We start from the raw sequence: 5,000 nt of genomic DNA on the forward strand, positions 1-5,000 counted from the left end.
CTGTCCTTCCGCGGGCCTCGGTTCGCGTCTGTTGGGCAGAGCCCCGGTGTCCTGGCTGGCTGCTCGGCGGTATATCTGGAGGAGTCGATTCGCCCCTTTGGGCGCTCGGGCTCCCGGCAAGCGCGCGCGGTTCTTCCCGGATGACGGACCTACCTGGCCCGGCCCCGGACCCGCGCCGCTGTTGGCTCGGGATGCTCTCGGGCGGAATAATCGCTCCCGTCAGCGGCGCTTCAGCTTTGGACAATTTCACGACCCGTCTTGAAACACGGACCAAGGAGTCTAACATGTGCGCGAGTCATTGGGCTGTACGAAACCTAAAGGCGTAATGAAAGTGAAGGTCTCGCCTTGCGCGGGCCGAGGGAGGATGGGGCTTCCCCGCCCTTCACGGGGCGGCGGCCTCCGCACTCCCGGGGCGTCTCGTCCTCATTGCGAGGTGAGGCGCACCTAGAGCGTACACGTTGGGACCCGAAAGATGGTGAACTATGCCTGGCCAGGACGAAGTCAGGGGAAACCCTGATGGAGGTCCGTAGCGATTCTGACGTGCAAATCGATCGTCGGAGCTGGGTATAGGGGCGAAAGACTAATCGAACCATCTAGTAGCTGGTTCCCTCCGAAGTTTCCCTCAGGATAGCTGGTGCTCGTACGAGTCTCATCCGGTAAAGCGAATGATTAGAGGCCTTGGGGCCGAAACGACCTCAACCTATTCTCAAACTTTAAATGGGTGAGATCTCCGGCTTGCTTGATATGCTGAAGCCGCGAGCAAACGACTCGGATCGGAGTGCCAAGTGGGCCACTTTTGGTAAGCAGAACTGGCGCTGTGGGATGAACCAAACGCCGAGTTAAGGCGCCCGAATCGACGCTCATGGGAAACCATGAAAGGCGTTGGTTGCTTAAGACAGCAGGACGGTGGCCATGGAAGTCGGAATCCGCTAAGGAGTGTGTAACAACTCACCTGCCGAAGCAACTAGCCCTGAAAATGGATGGCGCTGAAGCGTCGTGCCTATACTCGGCCGTCAGTCTGGCAGTCATGGCCGGTCCTCGCGGCCGGCCGCGAAGCCCTGACGAGTAGGAGGGTCGCGGCGGTGGGCGCAGAAGGGTCTGGGCGTGAGCCTGCCTGGAGCCGCCGTCGGTGCAGATCTTGGTGGTAGTAGCAAATACTCCAGCGAGGCCCTGGAGGGCTGACGCGGAGAAGGGTTTCGTGTGAACAGCCGTTGCACACGAGTCAGTCGATCCTAAGCCCTAGGAGAAATCCGATGTTGATGGGGGCCGTCAGAGCATGATGCACTTTGTGCTGGCCCCCGTTGGGCGAAAGGGAATCCGGTTCCTATTCCGGAACCCGGCAGCGGAACCGATATAAGTCGGGCCCCTCTTTTAGAGATGCTCGTCGGGGTAACCCAAAAGGACCCGGAGACGCCGTCGGGAGATCGGGGAAGAGTTTTCTTTTCTGCATGAGCGTTCGAGTTCCCTGGAATCCTCTAGCAGGGAGATAGGGTTTGGAACGCGAAGAGCACCGCAGTTGCGGCGGTGTCCCGATCTTCCCCTCGGACCTTGAAAATCCGGGAGAGGGCCACGTGGAGGTGTCGCGCCGGTTCGTACCCATATCCGCAGCAGGTCTCCAAGGTGAAGAGCCTCTAGTCGATAGAATAATGTAGGTAAGGGAAGTCGGCAAATTGGATCCGTAACTTCGGGATAAGGATTGGCTCTGAGGATCGGGGCGTGTCGGGCTTGGTCGGGAAGTGGGTCAGCGCTAACGTGCCGGGCCTGGGCGAGGTGAGTGCCATAGGGGTGCCGGTAAGTGCGGGCGTTTAGCGCGGGCGTGGTCTGCTCTCGCCGTTGGTTGGCCTCGTGCTGGCCGGCGGTGCAGGATGCGCGCGCCTGCGCGGCGTTCGCGCCCCGGTGCTTCAACCTGCGTGCAGGATCCGAGCTCGGTCCCGTGCCTTGGCCTCCCACGGATCCTCCTTGCTGCGAGGCCGCGTCCGCCTTAGCGTGCTCCTCCGGGGGCGCGCGGGTGCGCGGATTCTCTTCGGCCGCCATTCAACGATCAACTCAGAACTGGCACGGACTGGGGGAATCCGACTGTCTAATTAAAACAAAGCATTGCGATGGCCCTAGCGGGTGTTGACGCAATGTGATTTCTGCCCAGTGCTCTGAATGTCAACGTGAAGAAATTCAAGCAAGCGCGGGTAAACGGCGGGAGTAACTATGACTCTCTTAAGGCGATCAAGTGGCGGCGGCGCGGCTGCATCCGAACTCTGCTTCTCGAAGCAGGGTTTTGCTGTAGTCTAGCTGCTACCGCGAGGTCCCTTCCTTGGGTTGTAGTTACAGGGAGTGTGAAGCGCAACATATGGGCCTAGCCCACTTAGCCTCTCCACTTCTGCGGTCTTCTCCCCTTCACGTGGGCCCGCTGATTTCGCTGAGCAGAAGACCGCACCAGGGGCCTGGGGGGGTTACCAGCCCCCCCTCGCATTATCCCTTTTAGTTGGGGGCAGTCTACATAATAATATAAGTGGTGGTCCTTCCGCTGAAGGCGCCACCCCAGCTTCCCCAGCATCTATCCGGCCAACCGGCCGTGACGCAAATACGGTAACTTGTGTAGCTTCTTACGCCTGCAGTGAGTGCCACCGCAGCTTTACAACCAAGAACGGTCTCGGGGTCCATCGCCGCCGCCAACATCCTGCGGCCGCCAACGCGGAGATCGTCACGGAGAGGCAGCGCGCGAGGTGGACGGAAGAAGAGGTCCTATCGCTCGCCAAAGCGGAGGCCGAACTTTTCCTTGAGAGGGACGCACGGTTCTTCTTCGTCAATCAAGAGCTGACGAGGATATTCCCCGACCGAACACTTGAGGCGATCAAGTGCCAGAGGCGGAAGGCTGCCCACAAGCAGCTTGTCCGCCAATTCATGGAGGCGCTTGAAGTCGGTCGGGGGGAAGAGCCGGCGTCCCGCCGGGGAGCGGTGAGGCCGTCGCCAGACGCGGGCGATAGTGCTGCGCCACCCGATGACGCAGATACGGACTTCGCGGCCGACACCACCGGGCCGCCGCTGGAGGGGCCGACTGACGCCGCCGTCTGGGAGCATCTAGCGGGGCTACCCGCTTCCGCTCAGCGCTTCTCGGCACTAGACCGAATTATCGGTCTGGGGCCGGGAGCGCTGCCCGAAGTCATCCTGGGCATGATTCCGAACGCCCTTGCGTCGGTCGGGTCCAGAGAAGAGAGGTCATCCACGAGGACACAGAGGCCGCGCCAACCACCTAAGCGGCCTCCTGCTGCTCCGCCGCAGCAAAGGCGCAAACGGCGCCGATGGGAGTACGCCAAGACACAGGGTGCCTTCCGGCGGTCGCGCGCGCGCTGCGTGCGTGGCCTTCTGGATGGCACCCTGCTGCAGCCGCCGCCTGACATCCCCGGTCTGCTGGACTTCTGGGCGGACCTCTTCACGAAGAAGCCCATCTCCACCGCGGGCTTCATCCGTGACCGCCTCCTGCCGCACTCGGAGCCTGTTGCTCCTGAGCGCCTGTGGGGGCCGGTCACATATGAGGAGGTCGCCGCTGCCTTGCCGCCCAGAGGTTCAGTAGCCGGCCCGGACGGCCTTACTCCCGTCGAGCTGCGGCGCCTGCCGCACGAAGTCCTCGTGAAGTTGATGAACCTCTTTATTCTGGCCCGTGCCCTTCCAGAGCGTCTGCTTCGCGCACGTACGTCCCTCCTCCCTAAAACGGCTGCACCAACATCCCCTGCTGACTTTCGCCCCATCACGGTCTGCTCGGTGCTGGCGCGGACCTTCCATAAGGTTCTTGCGTCACGCCTGATGCATGCATGTGCTGTGGACGAACGCCAGCGGGCATTCGTCCCTCGGGACGGGATGTTGGAGAATACGTTCATCCTAGACACTGCTCTCACCGACGCAGTCCGCTCCTGCCGCTCTGTCTTTGTGGCGTCGGTCGACGTTTCTAAGGCCTTCGATTCGGTGGATCATGCAGCCCTTCGCCCTGTGCTGAGGGCTCATGGCCTACCGGAGAGCTTTATTGAATACGTCGACCGGTGCTACGAGAGCAGCGCGACGGTGATAGCTGGCGGCGCCGGCGTGGGCGTGTCTGTGCAGCCGTCACGGGGCGTCCGTCAGGGCGATCCCCTCTCCCCCCTCCTTTTCAATTTTGCGGTGGACCATGTTTTAGGACAACTGCCCTCCCACATCGGAGCTCGCATACTTGGTCGCAGAATCAACGCTGCGGCCTTTGCTGATGACATCCTGCTCTTCGCATCGACCGCGAGGGGCTTGCAGTCCCTCATCGACGCAGCCATCGCAGCCCTCGCACATCTGGGGCTGCAGGTCAACGCCCGGAAGTGTTTCACCCTCGCCTTGGTCGCGTCAGGACGCGAGAAGAAGGTGAAGGTGGATGGGGACGTCACCTTCAGGGCAGGCAACACCACCATGCCTGCCCTGCGCGTGGGTGAGACCTTCCGGTACCTGGGACTGCAATTCTCCACCGCCGGTCGCTGCATCTTCAACCCCCGACGTCATCTGGGGGAGCAGCTGGATGTCATCACGCGAGCTCCGCTCAAGCCGCAACAGCGCCTCTATGCTCTCACGAATGTGCTCCTTCCTGGCCTGTACCATGGGCTGGCACTTAGCCGCACCCGCCTGGGTGCGCTAAAATCTGCAGACATCGCCGTCCGGGCCGCCGTCAGGAGATGGTTCCGCCTCCCAGCGGACACTCCCCTGGGCTACTTCCACGCTCCTGTTGCCCAGGGGGGCCTCGGCATTCCATCGTGCCGTTGGATGGGGCCAAACCTTCGTCGGTCCCGTCTCCTGGCGTTGAAGAAGGTCGGGCCAGCCTTCGACGGTGCAGGCCTGGATGAGGTGCAGCGTGAGATCGAGGTGCTGGAGCGGCATCTTATGTGGGAGGGCCACCTCCTCAAATCGTCAACGCAGGTTGGAGAAATGTGGGCAGCACGCCTACACGTTGCCATCGACGGCGCAGCGCTGTCATCTTCCGCCGCCGTCAAAGG

The 5,000-nt window shown here is 61.9% G+C and overlaps 1 pseudogene; it reads left to right on the top strand.

Annotated features, from left to right (window-relative positions):
- Nucleotides 1-5,000, top strand: part of LOC126317971 (large subunit ribosomal RNA) — a 7,932-nt pseudogene that overhangs the window by 668 nt on the left and 2,264 nt on the right.

The sequence above is a fragment of the Schistocerca gregaria genome, unplaced genomic scaffold, assembly GCF_023897955.1.
Source record: "Schistocerca gregaria isolate iqSchGreg1 unplaced genomic scaffold, iqSchGreg1.2 ptg000649l, whole genome shotgun sequence".
In the NCBI taxonomy this organism is placed as follows: domain Eukaryota; kingdom Metazoa; phylum Arthropoda; class Insecta; order Orthoptera; family Acrididae; genus Schistocerca; species Schistocerca gregaria.